This window comes from Crinia signifera, chromosome 5 (assembly GCF_055691185.1).
Source record: "Crinia signifera chromosome 5, ASM5569118v1, whole genome shotgun sequence".
Classification (NCBI taxonomy): Eukaryota; Metazoa; Chordata; class Amphibia; order Anura; family Myobatrachidae; genus Crinia; species Crinia signifera.
This window is the reverse complement of record NC_139221.1, coordinates 332,859,062-332,878,083: the sequence shown is the minus strand read 5'-3', so window position 1 is coordinate 332,878,083 and position 19,022 is coordinate 332,859,062. Positions and strand designations below refer to the sequence as shown.

At 44.7% G+C, this 19,022-nt stretch overlaps 1 protein-coding gene across 1 annotated transcript in view; it reads left to right on the top strand.

Annotated features, from left to right (window-relative positions):
• Nucleotides 1-10,229: 10,229 nt before the first annotated feature.
• The window catches only part of LOC146005652 (alanine aminotransferase 2), a 174,137-nt gene continuing 165,344 nt past the window's right edge, over nucleotides 10,230-19,022 (top strand). Inside the window, exon 1 of the mRNA XM_083145048.1 lies at nucleotides 10,230-10,371. The gene's annotated coding sequence lies outside the window, so the exon portion shown is untranslated. The remainder of the gene's footprint in view (nucleotides 10,372-19,022) is intronic.

Sequence of the window (19,022 nt, the reverse complement as noted above, 5' to 3'; positions counted from 1 at the left end):
GTCACACTCCGACAGGTCTACTCTACCCTACAGATCTCCGAGCAGTCACACTCCGACAGGTCTACTCTACAGGTCTCCGAGCAGTCACACTCCGGCAGGTCTACTCTACCCTACAGGTCTCCGAGCAGTCACACTCCGACAGGTCTACTCTACCCTACAGGTCTCCGAGCAGTCACACTCCGACAGGTCTACTCTACCGTACAGATCTCCGAGCAGTCACACTCCGACAGGTCTACTCTACCCTACAGATCTCCGAGCAGTCACACTTCGACAGGTCTACTCTACCCTACAGATCTCCGAGCAGTCACACTCCAACAAGTCTACCCTACAGGTCTCCAAGCAGTCACACTCCACCAGGTCTACTCTACCCTACAGATCTCCGAGCAGTCACACTCCGACAAGTCTACTCTACAGATCTCCGAGCAGTAACGCTCCGACAGGTCTACTCTACCCTACAGGTCTCCGAGCAGTCACACTCCGACAGGTCTACCCTATGGGTCACTGAGCAGTCACACTCCAACAAGTCTACTCTACAGGTCTCCGAGCAGTCACACTCCGGCAGGTCTACTCTACCCTACAGGTCTCCGAGCAGTCACACTCCGACAGGTCTACTCTACCGTACAGATCTCCGAGCAGTCACACTCCGACAGGTCTACTCTACCGTACAGATCTCCGAGCAGTCACACTTCGACAGGTCTACTCTACCCTACAGGTCTCCGAGCAGTCACACTCCGACAAGTCTACTCTACCCTACAGATCTCCGAGCAGTAACGCTCCGACAGGTCTACTCTACTCTACAGGTCTCCGAGCAGTCACATTCTGACAGGTCTACTCTACCCTACAGGTCTCCGAGCAGTCACACTCCGACAGGTCTACTCTACCCTACAGATCTCCGAGCAGTCACACTCCGGCAGGTCTACCCTACCCTACAGATCTCCTAGCAGTAACGCTCCGACAGGTCTACTCTACTCTACAGGTCTCCGAGCAGTCACATTCTGACAGGTCTACTCTACCCTACAGATCTCCGAGCAGTAACGCTCCGACAGGTCTACTCTACCCTACAGATCTCCGAGCAGTCACACTCCGGCAGGTCTACCCTACCCTACAGATCTCCGAGCAGTAACGCTCCGACAAGTCTACTCTACCCTACAGATCTCCGAGCAGTCACACTCCGGCAGGTCTACCCTACCCTACAGATCTCCGAGCAGTAACGCTCCGACAGGTCTACTCTACCCTACAGATCTCCGAGCAGTCACACTCCGGCAGGTCTACCCTACCCTACAGATCCCCGAGCAGTCACACTCCAACAGGTCTACCCTACAGATCTCTGAGCAGTCACACTCCGACAGGTCTACTCTACAGATCTCTGAGCAGTCACACTCCAACAGGTCTACTCTACCCTACAGATCTCGGAGCAGTCACACTCCGACAGGTCTACTCTACAGATCTCCGAGCAGTCACACTCCGCCAGGTCTACCCTACAGATCTCTGAGCAGTCACACTCCAACAGGTCTACTCTACAGATCTCTGAGCAGTCACACTCCGACAGGTCTACTCTACAGATCTCCGAGCAGTCACACTCCAACAGGTCTACTCTACAGATCTCCGAGCAGTCACACTCCAACAGGTCTACTCTACAGATCTCCGAGCAGTCACACTCCGACAGGTCTACTCTACAGATCTCCGAGCAGTCACACTCCGACAGGTCTACCCTACAGATCTCTGAGCAGTCACACTCCGACAGGTCTACCCTACAGATCTCTGAGCAGTCACACTCCGACAGGTCTACCCTACAGATCTCTGAGCAGTCACACTCCCAACAGGTCTACTCTACCCTACAGCTCTCGGAGCAGTCACACTCCGACAGGTCTACTCTACAGATCTCCGAGCAGTCACACTCCAACAGGTCTACTCTACAGATCTCCGAGCAGTCACACTCCAACAGGTCTACTCTACAGATCTCCGAGCAGTCACACTCCGACAGGTCTACTCTACAGATCTCGGAGCAGTCACACTCCGACAGGTCTACTCTACAGATCTCTGAGCAGTCACACTCCGACAGGTCTACCCTACAGATCTCGGAGCAGTCACACTCCGACAGGTCTACTCTACAGATCTCCGAGCAGTCACACTCCGACAGGTCTACCCTACAGATCTCTGAGCAGTCACACTCCGACAGGTCTACCCTACAGATCTCTGAGCAGTCACACTCCAACAGGTCTACTCTACCCTACAGATCTCGGAGCAGTCACACTCCGACAGGTATACTCTACAGATCTCCGAGCAGTCACACTCCGACAGGTCTACCCTACAGATCTCTGAGCAGTCACACTCCAACAGGTCTACTCTACAGATCTCTGAGCAGTCACACTCCGACAGGTCTACTCTACAGATCTCTGAGCAGTCACACTCCGACAGGTCTACCCTACAGATCTCTGAGCAGTCACACTCCAACAGGTCTACTCTACAGATCTCTGAGCAGTCACACTCCGACAGGTCTACTCGACAGATCTCTGAGCAGTCACACTCCGACAGGTCTACCCTACAGATATCCGAGCAGTCACACTCCAACAGGTCTACTCTACAAATCTCCGAGCAGTCACACTCCGACAGGTCTACCCTACAGATCTCTGAGCAGTCACACTCCGACAGGTCTACCCTACCCTACAGATCTTTGAGCAGTCACACTCCGACAGGTCTACTCTACAAATCTCCGAGCAGTCACACTCCGACAGGTCTACCCTACAGATCTCCGAGCAGTCACACTCCGACAGGTCTACTCTACCCTACAGCTCTCGGAGCAGTCACACTCCAACAGGTCTACTCTACAGGTCTCCGAGCAGTCACACTCCGACAGGTCTACCCTACCCTACAGATCTCGGAGCAGTCACACTCAGACAGGTCTACTCTACAGATCTCTGAGCAGTCACACTCCAACAGGTCTACTCTACACATCTCCGAGCAGTCACACTCCAACAGGTCTACTCTACACATCTCCGAGCAGTCACACTCCGACAGGTCTACCCTACAGATCTCTGAGCAGTCACACTCCAACAGGTCTACTCTACAGATCTCCGAGCAGTCACACTCCGACAGGTCTACCCTACAGATCTCCGAGCAGTCACACTCCAACAGGTCTACTCGACAGATCTCTGAGCAGTCACACTCCGACAGGTCTACCCTACAGATCTCCGAGCAGTCACACTCCAACAAGTCTACTCTACAGATCTCCGAGCAGTCACACTCCGACAGGTCTACCCTACCCTACAGATCTCGGAGCAGTCACAGTCAGACAGGTCTACTCTACTCTACAGGTCTCCGAGCAATCACATTCTGACAGGTCTACTCTACCCTACAGATCTCCGAGCAGTAACACTCCGACAGGTCTACTCTACAGATCTCTGAGCAGTCACACTCCGACAGGTCTACTCTACCCTACAGATCTCGGAGCAGTCACACTCCGACAGGTCTACTCTACCTTACAGATCTCTGAGCAGTCACATCCGACAGGTCTGCTCTACCCTGTGGGTCACCGAGTAGTCACATTACACCAAGTCTACTATGTGGTTCCTTGGGCAGTCACACTCCCAACAAGTCTACTCTACGGGTTACCGAGCAATCACTCGATCTCCAATCGGTCACATTCTGACCTGTCTACTCTATGGATCACTAAGTAGTCACACTACAAGAGGTCTAGTCTACAAAGATCCGAGCAGTCACACTCTGACAAGTCTACTATGTGGCTCCTTGGGCAGTCACACTAAAACAAGTCTACTCTACGGGTTACCGAGCTTAACAGGGTGTAGAGAGCAGAGAGCGACCAATTCCAGTACCAGAAAGATTCAACTTCTGTGGCTGTTCCCCTCTACCCCGCCTCCTAGGCTAGCTACTTTCAGTTTTAGTTGTGTTGGCAGGAGCCAACACCCACTATAGAGAGGGGCTGCCTTATGCAGCCTCTTTCAGACACCTGCTTTGCCACCCCATCACCTGGGCCTGGCAGCTGCACACCACACATGGGGGACCGCAGCCGGGGGGCTGCACTAGCAAGCAGCCAGACTGGTCTGCCATCTGTCCCACTGGACTACCAGGGAACTGGTGTGTGTGTGTGTGGGCAGCGGCCCTGGCAAGTGGGGCCGCCCGGAGCGTGCCGGATCCCTGCCATTTTACTGGAGCCGCGGGAGGTCATAATCCCTGGGCGGCCATTTGCTAGCAGGGGGAGTGGGCTCCCCTCACACAGCCCCTCCCCGGGGACAGGAGGAAGGACATACCCAGTCTCCTCCCCTGATCCCTTCCTGACTGCCTGCTGCAAGTGCATAGAGGGACACTGAGAGCACTCAGCCATTCCGGGGTTCCACCTCTTCACTGCCAGGCCACTTGGGCAAGTTACCCTGTACCTCTCCTAAAGGGACACCGGTTACAGAGTTTTAATGCTCCAGTCAGCCATAGCTGCTTGAGGGAGCTCAGTGCCACTTTTATTTGCAGTGCCTGTCTGTGTATGCTTGCTGCATACTGGTATTGGTTTAACACTATCACTGCCTGTCAGGTATTGGGTAAACTGTCATTTCACACTGCATGTTTTCTGTAAGGAAATGTTTTCCAGGAGAAGCAGCATTAGTGACATTGGGGCTCCTGCATTGATGTCTTGTATATTGGGTAATGGAGGCCCATCCCTTATTGACTATATACACAAGAGTTTATGCTGACTCTGTCACAGCCCAGGTGCAGCAATACAGCTGTGTGTGATGTGTGAGGTGTGTTAGTTATACTGTATGCTGTGTATGTGAAAGCTGTGTTAGTTATACTGTATGCTGTGTATGTGAGTGGTGTGTTAGTTATACTGAGTGTGTGAGGTGTGTTAGTTATACTGTATTCTGTGTTTGTGAGTGGTGTGTTAGTTATGCTGTGTGCTGGGTGTGTATGTGTGAGGTGTTAGTTATACTGTGTGTGCGTGTGTGTGTGTGTGAGGTGTGTTAGTTATACTGTGTGCTGTGTGTGGTGTGTTAGTTATACTGTGTGTATGTGTGAGGTGTTAGTTATACTGTGTGCTGTGTGTATGTGTGAGGTGTTAGTTATACTGTGTGCTGTGTGTGTGTGGTGTGTTAGTTATACTGTGTGCTGTGTGTGTGTGTGGTGTGTTAGTTATACTATGTGCTGTGTGTGTGTGTGTGTGTGTGTGTGTGGTGTGTTAGTTATACTGTGTGCTGTGTGTGTGTGTGAGAGTGGTGTGTTAGTTATACTGTGTGTGTGGTGTGTTAGTTATACTGTATGCTGTGTTTGTGTGTGTATGTGTGGTGTGTTACTTCTACTGTGTGTGTGTGATGTTAGTTATACTGTGTGCTGTGTGTATATAGTGTGTTAGATATACTGTGTGTGTGTGTGTAGAGTATGTTAGTTATACTGTGTGTGTGTGTATTACATGTCAGTTATACTGTATGCTATGTGTATGTATGTATGGTGTGTTAGTTATACTGTGTGTGTGTGTGTGGTGTTACTTATACTGTGTGCTTTGTGTGGGGTGTTAGTTATACTGTGTGTGTGTATTGCATGTCAGTTATACTGTATGCTATGTGTGTGTGTATGTGTGTATGTATGTATGGTGTGTTAGTTATACTGTGTGCTTTGTGTGTGTGGTGCGTTAGTTGTACTGTATGCTGTGTGTGTGTGTGTGTGTGTGTGTGTGTGTGAATGGTGTTAGTTATACTGTATGCTGTGTGTGTGGTGTTAGTTATACTTTATGCTGTGTGTGGTATTAGTTATACTGTGTGCGGTGTTAGTTGTAAGGTGTGCTGTGTGTATATAGTGTGTTAGTTATAATGTGTGTGTGTGTATTGTGTGTCAGTTATACTGTGCTGTGTGTGGTGTTAGTTATACTGTATGCTGTGTGTGGTGTTAGTTATACGGTGTGCTGTGTGTGTATATAGTGTACTAGTTATACTGTGTGCTGTATGTGTGATGTGTGTTAGTTATACTGTGTGCTGTGTGTGTGAGTGGTGTGTTAGTTATACTGTGTGCTGTGTGTTAGTTATACTGTGTGTGGGAGTGGTGTGTTAGTTATACTGTGTGCTGTGTGTGTGGTGTGTTAGTTATACTGTACACTGTGTTTGTGTGTGCTGTGTGTGGTGTGTTAGTTATACTGTGTGTGTATGTATGAGGTGTTAGTTATACTGTGTGCTGTGTGTGGTGTGTTAGTTATACTATGTGCTGTGTGTGTGAGTGGTGTGTTAGTTATACTGTGTGACTGTGTGTGGTGTTACTTATACTGTGTGCTTTGTGTGGTGTGTTAGTTATACTGTGTGTGTGTGTATTGCATGTCAGTTATACTGTATGCTATGTGTCTGTGTGTGAGTGTGTTTGTATAGTGTGTTAGTTATACGGTGTGCTTTGTGTGTATGGTGCGTTAGTTGTGCTGTATGCTGTGTGCTGTGTGTTAGTTATACTGTGTGCTGTGTGTGGTGTTAGTTATACTGTGTGCTGTGTGTGGTGTTAGTTTTACTGTCTGCTGTGTGTATAGTGTGTTAGTTATAATGTGTGTTAGTTATACTGTGTGCAGTGTGTGGTGTTAGTTATACTGTGCTGTGTGTGGTGTTAGTTATAACTAACACACTATATACACACACACAGCACACAGTATAACTAACACCACACACAGCACAGTATAACTAACACCACACACAGCACACAGTATAACTAACACACATCAGACATCACACATACACACACACACACACACAGCACACAGTATAACTAACACACTATATACACACAGCACACAGTATACTGTGTGCTTTGTGTGTATGTGTGAGGTGTGTTAGTTATACTGTATGCTGTGTATGTGTGGTATGTTAGTTATACTGTGTGCTGTGAGTGTGTATTGTGTATGTGTGGTGTGTTTGTTATACTGTGTGCTGTGTGTGGTGTTAGTTATACTGTGTGCTGTGTGTGGTGTTAGTTATACTGTGTGCTGTGTGTGTATAGTGTGTTAGTTATAATGTGTGTGTGTGTATTGTGTGTCAGTTATACTGTATGCTGTGTGTGGTGTTAGTTATAATGTGTGCTGTGTGTATATAGTGTGTTAGTTATACTGTGTGCTGTGTGTGTATGTGTGATGTGTGATATGTGTTAGTTATACTGTGTGCTGTGTGTGGTGTTAGTTGTGCTGTGTGTGGTGTTAGTTATACTGTGTGCTGTGTGTGGTGTTAGTTATACTGTATGCTGTGTGGGGTGTCAGTTATACTGTGTGCTGTGTGTGGTGTCAGTTATACTGTGTGCTGTGTGTGGTGTTAGTTATACTGTGTGCTGTGTGTGGTGTTAGTTATACTGTGCTGTGTGTGGTGTTAGTTATACTGTATGCTGTGTGTGGTGTTAGTTATACTGTGTGCTGTGTGTCTATATAGTGTGTTAGTTATACTGTGTGCTGTGTGTGTGTGTATGTATATGTGAGGTGTGTTAGTTATACTGTATGCTGTGTATGTGTGGTGTGTTAGTTATACTGTGTGCTGTGTGTTAGTTATACTGTGTGCTGTGTGTGGTGTTAGTTATACTGTGTGCTGTGTGTGGTGTTAGTTATACTGTGTGCTGTGTGTGTAAAGTGTGTTAGTTATAATGTGTGTGTATTGTGTGTCAGTTATACTGTGTGCTGTGTGTGGTGTTAGTTATACTGTGTGCGGTGTTAGTTATACTGTATGCTGTGTGTGTTGTTAGTTATAATGTGTGCTGTGTGTATATAGTGTGTTAGTTATACTGTGTGTATGTGTGGATGTGTGATGTGTGTTAGTTATACTGTGTGTGCTGTGTTAGTTATACTGTGTGCTGTGTGTGGTGTTAGTTATACTGTGTGCTGTGTGTGTAAAGTGTGTTAGTTATACTGTGTGCTGTGTGTGGTGTTAGTTATAAAGTGTGCTGTGTGTGGTGTTAGTTATACTGTGTGCGGTGTTAGTTATACTGTATGCTGTGTGTGGTGTTAGTTATAATGTGTGCTGTGTGTATATAGTGTGTTAGTTATACTGTGTGTGTACGTGTGATGTGTGTTAGTTATACTGTGTGCTGTGTTAGTTATACTGTGTGCTGTGTGTGGTGTTAGTTATACTGTGTGCTGTGTGTGGTGTCAGTTATACTGTGTGCTGTGTGTGGTGTCAGTTATACTGTGTGCTGTGTGTGTGTGGTGTCAGTTATACTGTGTGCTGTGTGTGTGTGGTGTCAGTTATACTGTATGCTGTTTGTGGTATTAGTTATACTGTGTGCTGTGTGTGGTGTTAGTTATACTGTGTGCTGTATGTAAACAACTTTTTCCCATCTCAACAATAGTGTGTTAGTTATAATGTGTGTGTGTATTGTGTGTCAGTTATACTGTATGCTGTGTGTGGTGTTAGTTATACTGTGTGCTGTGTGTATATAGTGTGTTAGTTATACTGTGTGTATGTGTGATGTGTGAGGTGTGTTAGTTATACTGTATGCTGTGTGTGGTGTTAGTTATACTGTGTGCTGTGTGTTTATTGTGTATGTGTGGTGTGTTAGTTATACTGTGTGCTGTGTGTGTGTGTGGTGTTAGTTATCCTGTATGCTGTGTGTGTGTGTGTGTGTGTGTGTGTGTGTGTGTGTGTGTGTGGGGGGGGGGTGTTAGTTATACTGTGTGCTGTGTGTGTGGTGTTAGTTATACTGTGTGCTGTGTGTAGTGTTAGTTATACTGTATGCTGTGTGTGTGTATGTATGTATGTATGTATGTATGTATGTGTGCTGTGTGTGTGTATGTATGTATGTATGTATGTATGTATGTGTGCTGTGTGTGTGGTGTGATAGTTATACTGTATGCTGTGTTTGTGTGTGGTGTGTTACTTATACTGTATGCTGTGTGTGATGTTAGTTATACTGTGTGCTGTGTGTATATAGTGTGTTAGATATACTGTGTGTGTGTGGTATGTCAGTTATACTGTATGCTATGTGTATGTATGATGTGTTAGTTATACTGTGTGTGTGTGTATTATGTATTGTGTCTTAGTTATACTGTGTGCTGTGTGTAGTATTAGTTATACTGTGTGCGTGTGTGTGTGTGTATGTATGTATGTATGTAGTGTTAGTTATACAGTGTGCTGTGTGTGTATGTATGTATGTATGTATGTATGTATGTAGTGTTAATTATACTGTGTGCTGTGTGTAGTGATAGTTATACTGTGTGCTGTGTGTAGTGTTAGTTATACTGTGTGCTGTGTGTATGTATGTATGTATGTATGTATGTATGTATGTAGTGTTAGTTATACTGTGTGCTGTGTGTGTATGTGTGGTGTGTTAGTTATACTGTGTGCTGTGTGTGTGTATTAGGTATACTGTGTGCTGTGTGTGTGTGTGTGTTAGTTATACTGTGTGTGTATGTGTGTGTGGTGTGTTAGGTATACTGTGTGTGGTGTGTTAGGTATACTGTGTGCGTATGTGTGGTGTGTTAGTTATACTGTGTGCTGTGTGTGTATGTAGTGTAGTGTTAGTTATACTGTGTGCTGTGTGTGTGTATGTGTGGTGTGTTAGGTATACTGTGTGCTGTGTGTGTGTTAGTTATACTGTGTGTGTATGTGTGTGTGTGTGTGGTGTGTTAGGTATACTGTGTGCTGTGTGTGTGTATGTGTGGTGTGTTAGGTATACTGTGTGCTGTGTGTGTATGTGTGGTGTGTTAGTTATACTGTGTGCTGTGTATGTATGTATGTAGTGTAGTGTTAGTTATACTGTGTGCTGTGTGTGTGTATGTGTGGTGTGTTAGTTATACTGTGTGTGTATGTGTGTGTGTGTGGTGTGTTAGGTATACTGTGTGCTGTGTGTGTGTATATGTGTGGTGTGTTAGGTATACTGTGTGCTGTGTGTGTATGTGTGGTGTGTTAGTTATACTGTGTGCTGTGTGTGTGTGTGTGGTGTGTTAGGTATACTGTGTGCTGTGTGTGTGTATGTGTGGTGTGTTAGGTATACTGTACACACAGGTTTATTTCCTAAGATGGGGCGTTGCCCACAGCAACCAATCAGATACTGCTTATTTATCCAGCACCCTCTAGAAGATAATAGAATCTGATTGGTTGCTATGGGCAACAGCCCATCTTGGCAAATGAACCCCTTACATGTTAGGTTATAATATGTTGTGTGACTGCACATGTGTGTGGCCTGTGTGCTTGGTGCACATTAGACACATGTAGGTGTGTGCTGCTCCCAGCAGTCAGAGGGTTAATGTGCCAGTAACCCCGTGTGTGCCACTGTGTGTAATGGCTGCAGTGCAGTCTGGGCGTGTGCTGGCGCTGGCACAGAGCTGGCGCTGTCATGCAGGGAGGGAGATGATGGGGGATCTCCAGCTTCCAGGTGCTGATGTGAGCCTTCATCTTCATCACCGTCATCCTACAGGTCAGTCTGTATATCTGCCCCATGTCTGACTGTATGTAGGGGATAATACTATCGCTGCCTCCTTATGTTACATACGTGTCATGTCTGCATATATGTGATATCAGGTCTGCTCAGTACAGTATGTAAGCTGCCTCCCTATGTAACATACATGTCATGTCTGCATATATGTGATATCAGGTCTGCTCAGTACAGTAGGTAAGCTGCCTCCCTATGTTACATACGTGTCATGTCTGCATATATGTGATATCAGGACTGCTCAGTACAGTATGTAAGCTGCCTCCCTATGTTACATATGTGTCATGTCTGCATATATGTGATATCAGGTCTGCTCAGTACAGTATGTAAGCTGCCTCCCTATGTAACATACGTGTCATGTCTGCATATATGTGATATCAGGACTGCTCAGTACAGTATGTAAGCTGCCTCCCTATGTTACATACGTGTCATGTCTGCATATATGTGATATCAGGTCTGCTCAGTACAGTATGTAAGCTGCCTCCCTGTGTTACATACATGTCATGTCTGCATATATGTGATATCAGGACTGCTCAGTACAGTATGTAAGCTGCCTCCCTGTGTTACATACATGTCATGTCTGCATATATGTGATATCAGGACTGCTCAGTACAGTAGGTAAGCTGCCTCCCTGTGTTACATACATGTCATGTCTGCATATATGTGATATCAGGACTGCTCAGTACAGTATGTAAGCTGCCTCCCTATGTAACATACATGTCATGTCTGCATATATGTGATATCAGGTCTGCTCAGTACAGTAGGTAAGCTGCCTCCCTATGTTACATACGTGTCATGTCTGCATATATGTGATATCAGGACTGCTCAGTACAGTATGTAAGCTGCCTCCCTATGTAACATACGTGTCATGTCTGCATATATGTGATATCATGTCTGCTCAGTACAGTATGTAAGCTGCCTCCCTATGTTACATCCGTGTCATGTCTGCATATATGTGATATGAGGTCTGCACAGTACAGTATGTAAGCTGCCTCCCTATGTAACATACGTGTCATGTCTGCATATATGTGATATCAGGTCTGCTCAGTACAGTAGGTAAGCTGCCTCCCTATGTAACATACATGTCATGTCTGCATATATGTGATATCAGGTCTGCACAGTACAGTATGTAAGCTGCCTCCCTATGTTACATACGTGTCATGTCTGCATATATGTGATATCAGGTCTGCTCAGTACAGTATGTAAGCTGCCTCCCTATGTAACATACATGTCATGTCTGCATATATGTGATATCAGGTCTGCTCAGTACAGTATGTAAGCTGCCTCCCTATGTAACATACATGTCATGTCTGCATATATGTGATATCAGGACTGCACAGTATGTAAGCTGCCTCCCTATGTTACATACGTGTCATGTCTGCATATATGTGATATCAGGACTGCTCAGTACAGTATGTAAGCTGCCTCCCTATGTAACATACATGTCATGTCTGCATATATGTGATATCAGGTCTGCTCAGTACAGTAGGTAAGCTGCCTCCCTATGTTACATACGTGTCATGTCTGCATATATGTGATATCAGGTCTGCTCAGTACAGTATGTAAGCTGCCTCCCTATGTTACATACGTGTCATGTCTGCATATATGTGATATCAGGACTGCTCAGTACAGTATGTAAGCTGCCTCCCTATGTAACATACGTGTCATGTCTGCATATATGTGATATCAGGTCTGCTCAGTACAGTATGTAAGCTGCCTCCCTATGTAACATACGTGTCATGTCTGCATATATGTGATATCAGGTCTGCTCAGTACAGTAGGTAAGCTGCCTCCCTATGTTACATACGTGTCATGTCTGCATATATGTGATATCAGGACAGCTCAGTACAGTATGTAAGCTGCCTCCCTATGTTACATACATGTCATGTCTGCATATATGTGATATCAGGTCTGCTCAGTACAGTAGGTAAGCTGCCTCCCTGTGTTACATACATGTCATGTCTGCATATATGTGATATCAGGTCTGCTCAGTACAGTATGTAAGCTGCCTCCCTATGTAACATACATGTCATGTCTGCATATATGTGATATCAGGTCTGCTCAGTACAGTATGTAAGCTGCCTCCCTATGTTACATACGTGTCATGTCTGCATATATGTGATATCAGGTCTGCTCAGTACAGTAGGTAAGCTGCCTCCCTATGTTACATACGTGTCATATCTGCATATATGTGATATCAGGACAGCTCAGTACAGTATGTAAGCTGCCTCCCTATGTTACATACATGTCATGTCTGCATATATGTGATATCAGGTCTGCTCAGTACAGTAGGTAAGCTGCCTCCCTGTGTTACATACATGTCATGTCTGCATATATGTGATATCAGGTCTGCTCAGTACAGTATGTAAGCTGCCTCCCTGTGTTACATACATGTCATGTCTGCATATATGTGATATCAGGTCTGCTCAGTACAGTATGTAAGCTGCCTCCCTATGTAACATACATGTCATGTCTGCATATATGTGATATCAGGTCTGCTCAGTACAGTAGGTAAGCTGCCTCCCTATGTAACATACGTGTCATGTCTGCATATATGTGATATCAGGTCTGCTCAGTACAGTAGGTAAGCTGCCTCCCTATGTTACATACGTGTCATGTCTGCATATATGTGATATCAGGACAGCTCAGTACAGTATGTAAGCTGCCTCCCTATGTTACATACATGTCATGTCTGCATATATGTGATATCAGGTCTGCTCAGTACAGTAGGTAAGCTGCCTCCCTGTGTTACATACATGTCATGTCTGCATATATGTGATATCAGGTCTGCTCAGTACAGTATGTAAGCTGCCTCCCTATGTAACATACATGTCATGTCTGCATATATGTGATATCAGGTCTGCTCAGTACAGTATGTAAGCTGCCTCCCTATGTTACATACGTGTCATGTCTGCATATATGTGATATCAGGTCTGCTCAGTACAGTATGTAAGCTGCCTCCCTATGTAACATACGTGTCATGTCTGCATATATGTGATATCAGGACTGCTCAGTACAGTATGTAAGCTGCCTCCCTATGTAACATACGTGTCATGTCTGCATATATGTGATATCAGGTCTGCTCAGTACAGTAGGTAAGCTGCCTCCCTATGTTACATACGTGTCATGTCTGCATATATGTGATATGAGGTCTGCTCAGTACAGTATGTAAGCTGCCTCCCTATGTAACATACGTGTCATGTCTGCATATATGTGATATCAGGACTGCTCAGTACAGTATGTAAGCTGCCTCCCTATGTAACATATGTGTCATGTCTGCATATATGTGATATCGGGACTGCTCAGTACAGTATGTAAGCTGCCTCCCTATGTAACATATGTGTCATGTCTGCATATATGTGATATCGGGACTGCTCAGTACAGTATGTAAGCTGCCTCCCTATGTTACATACGTGTCATGTCTGCATATATGTGATATCAGGTCTGCTCAGTACAGTATGTAAGCTGCCTCCCTATGTAATATATGTGTCATGTCTGCATATATGTGATATCAGGACTGCTCAGTACAGTATGTAAGCTGCCTCCCTATGTTACATATGTGTCATGTCTGCATATATGTGATATCAGGTCTGCTCAGTACAGTATGTAAGCTGCCTCCCTATGTAACATATGTGTCATGTCTGCATATATGTGATATCAGGACTGCTCAGTACAGTATGTAAGCTTCCTCCCTATGTAACATACATGTCATGTCTGCATATATGTGATATCAGGTCTGCTCAGTACAGTATGTAAGCTGCCTCCCTATGTTACATACGTGTCATGTCTGCATATATGTGATATCAGGTCTGCTCAGTACAGTATGTAAGCTGCCTCCCTATGTAACATACATGTCATGTCTGCATATATGTGATATCAGGTCTGCTCAGTACAGTATGTAAGCTGCCTCCCTATGTTACATATATGTCATGTCTGCATATATGTGATATCAGGACTGCTCAGTACAGTATGTAAGCTGCCTCCCTATGTTACATACGTGTCATGTCTGCATATATGTGATATCAGGTCTGCTCAGTACAGTAGGTAAGCTGCCTCCCTGTGTTACATACATGTCATGTCTGCATATATGTGATATCAGGACTGCTCAGTACAGTATGTAAGCTGCCTCCCTATGTAACATACGTGTCATGTCTGCATATATGTGATATCAGGTCTGCTCAGTACAGTATGTAAGCTGCCTCCCTATGTAACATACGTGTCATGTCTGCATATATGTGATATCAGGTCTGCTCAGTACAGTATGTAAGCTGCCTCCCTATGTAACATACATGTCATGTCTGCATATATGTGATATCAGGTCTGCTCAGTACAGTATGTAAGCTGCCTCCCTATATAACATACATGTCATGTCTGCATATATGTGATATCAGGTCTGCTCAGTACAGTATGTAAGCTGCCTCCCTATGTAACATACATGTCATGTCTGCATATATGTGATATCAGGTCTGCTCAGTACAGTATGTAAGCTGCCTCCCTATGTTACATACGTGTCATGTCTGCATATATGTGATATCAGGTCTGCTCAGTACAGTATGTAAGCTGCCTCCCTATGTAACATACATGTCATGTCTGCATATATGTGATATCAGGTCTGCTCAGTACAGTATGTAAGCTGCCTCCCTATGTTACATATATGTCATGTCTGCATATATGTGATATCAGGACTGCTCAGTACAGTATGTAAGCTGCCTCCCTATGTTACATACGTGTCATGTCTGCATATATGTGATATCAGGTCTGCTCAGTACAGTAGGTAAGCTGCCTCCCTGTGTTACATACATGTCATGTCTGCATATATGTGATATCAGGACTGCTCAGTACAGTATGTAAGCTGCCTCCCTATGTAACATACGTGTCATGTCTGCATATATGTGATATCAGGTCTGCTCAGTACAGTATGTAAGCTGCCTCCCTATGTAACATACGTGTCATGTCTGCATATATGTGATATCAGGTCTGCTCAGTACAGTATGTAAGCTGCCTCCCTATGTAACATACATGTCATGTCTGCATATATGTGATATCAGGTCTGCTCAGTACAGTATGTAAGCTGCCTCCCTATATAACATACATGTCATGTCTGCATATATGTGATATCAGGTCTGCTCAGTACAGTATGTAAGCTGCCTCCCTATGTAACATACATGTCATGTCTGCATATATGTGATATCAGGTCTGCTCAGTACAGTATGTAAGCTGCCTCCCTATGTTACATACGTGTCATGTCTGCATATATGTGATATCAGGACTGCTCAGTACAGTATGTAAGCTGCCTCCCTATGTTACATACGTGTCATGTCTGCATATATGTGATATCAGGTCTGCTCAGTACAGTATGTAAGCTGCCTCCCTATGTAACAAACGTGTCATGTCTGCATATATGTGATATCAGGTCTGCTCAGTACAGTATGTAAGCTGCCTCCCTATGTAACATACGTGTCATGTCTGCATATATGTGATATCAGGTCTGCTCAGTACAGTAGGTAAGCTGCCTCCCTATGTAACATACGTGTCATGTCTGCATATATGTGATATCAGGTCTGCTCAGTACAGTATGTAAGCTGCCTCCCTATGTAACATACGTGTCATGTCTGCATATATGTGATATCAGGTCTGCTCAGTACAGTATGTAAGCTGCCTCCCTATGTAACATACGTGTCATGTCTGCATATATGTGATATCAGGACTGCTCAGTACAGTAGGTAAGCTGCCTCCCTATGTAACATACGTGTCATGTCTGCATATATGTGATATCAGGTCTGCTCAGTACAGTATGTAAGCTGCCTCCCTATGTAACATACATGTCATGTCTGCATATATGTGATATGAGGTCTGCTCAGTACAGTATGTAAGCTGCCTCCCCATGTAACATACATGTCATGTCTGCATATATGTGATATCAGGTCTGCTCAGTACAGTATGTAAGCTGCCTCCCTATGTTACATACGTGTCATGTCTGCATATATGTGATATCAGGTCTGCTCAGTACAGTATGTAAGCTGCCTCCCTATGTAACATACGTGTCATGTCTGCATATATGTGATATCAGGACTGCTCAGTACAGTATGTAAGCTGCCTCCCTATGTAACATACGTGTCATGTCTGCATATATGTGATATCAGGTCTGCTCAGTACAGTAGGTAAGCTGCCTCCCTATGTTACATACATGTCATGTCTGCATATATGTGATATGAGGTCTGCTCAGTACAGTATGTAAGCTGCCTCCCTATGTAACATACGTGTCATGTCTGCATATATGTGATATCAGGACTGCTCAGTACAGTATGTAAGCTGCCTCCCTATGTAACATACGTGTCATGTCTGCATATATGTGATATCAGGTCTGCTCAGTACAGTATGTAAGCTGCCTCCCTATGTTACATACGTGTCATGTCTGCATATATGTGATATCAGGACTGCTCAGTACAGTATGTAAGCTGCCTCCCTATGTTACATACGTGTCATGTCTGCATATATGTGATATCAGGTCTGCTCAGTACAGTATGTAAGCTGCCTCCCTATGTAACATACGTGTCATGTCTGCATATATGTGATATCAGGACTGCTCAGTACAGTATGTAAGCTGCCTCCCTATGTTACATATGTGTCATGTCTGCATATATGTGATATCAGGTCTGCTCAGTACAGTATGTAAGCTGCCTCCCTATGTAACATATGTGTCATGTCTGCATATATGTGATATCAGGACTGCTCAGTACAGTATGTAAGCTGCCTCCCTATGTAACATACATGTCATGTCTGCATATATGTGATATCAGGACTGCTCAGTACAGTATGTAAGCTGCCTCCCTATGTTACATATGTGTCATGTCTGCATATATGTGATATCAGGTCTGCTCAGTACAGTATGTAAGCTGCCTCCCTATGAAACATATGTGTCATGTCTGCACATATGTGATATCAGGACTGCTCAGTACAGTATGTAAGCTGCCTCCCTATGTTACATACGTGTCATGTCTGCATATATGTGATATCAGGTCTGCTCAGTACAGTATGTAAGCTGCCTCCCTATGAAACATTTATGTCATGTCTGCACATATGTGATATCAGGACTGCTCAGTACAGTATGTAAGCTGCCTTCCTATGTTACATACGTGTCATGTCTGCATATATGTGATATCAGGTCTGCACAGTACAGTATGTAAGCTGCCTCCCTATGTTACATACGTGTCATGTCTGCATATATGTGATATCAGGACTGCTCAGTACAGTATGTAAGCTGCCTCCCTATGTTACATACGTGTCATGTCTGCATATATGTGATATCAGGTCTGCTCAGTACAGTATGTAAGCTGCCTCCCTATGTAACATCCGTGTCATGTCTGCACATATGTGATATCAGGTCTGTTCAGTACAGTAGGTAAGCTGCCTCCCTATGTAACATACGTGTCATGTCTGCATATATGTGATATCAGGTCTGCTCAGTACAGTATGTAAGCTGCCTCCCTATGTAACATACGTGTCATGTCTGCATATATGTGATATCAGGTCTGCTCAGTACAGTAGGTAAGCTGCCTCCCTATGTTACATACGTGTCATGTCTGCATATATGTGATATCAGGTCTGCTCAGTACAGTATGTAAGCTGCCTCCCTATGTTACATACGTGTCATGTCTGCATATATGTGATATCAGGACTGCTCAGTACAGTATGTAAGCTGCCTCCCTATGTTACATACGTGTCATGTCTGCATATATGTGATATCAGGTCTGCTCAGTACAGTATGTAAGCTGCCTCCCTATGTTACATCCGTGTCATGTCTGCATATATGTGATATCAGGTCTGCTAAGTACAGTATGTAAGCTGCCTCCCTATGTTACATCCGTGTCATGTCTGCATATATATGTGATATCAGGTCTGCTCAGTACAGTATGTAAGCTGCCTCCCTATGTTACATCCGTGTCATGTCTGCATATATGTGATATCAGGACTGCACAGTACAGTAGTAAGCTGCCTCCCTATGTAACATCCGTGTCATGTCTGCATATATGTGATATCAGGTCTGTTCGGTACAGTAGGTAAGCCGCCTCCCTATGTTACATACATGACATCTGTTTATGTGTGATGTGAGGTTGGCTCAGTAGGTAAGCAGCCTCCCTATGTTACATACATGACATATCTATATATGTGTGAAATGAGGTTGGCTCAGTAGGTAAGCGGCCTCCCTATGTTACATGCATGACATATCTGTATGTGTGCGATATGAGGTTGGCTCAGTAGGTAAGCCGCCTCCCTATGTTACATACATGACATCTGTTTATGTGTGATGTGAGGTTGGCTCAGTAGGTAAGCAGCCTCCCTATGTTACATACATGACATATCTATATATGTGTGAAATGAGGTTGGCTCAGTAGGTAAGCGGCCTCCCTAAGTTACATACATGACATATCTATATATGTGTGATGTGAGGTTGGCTCAGTAGGTAAGCGGCCTCCCTATGTTACATACATGACATATCTATATATGTGTGATGTGAGGTTGGCTCAGTAGGTAAGCGGCCTTCCTAGGTTACATACATGACATATCTGTATGTGTGCGATATGAGGTTGGCTCAGTAGGTAAGCGGCCTCCCTATGTTACATACATGACATATC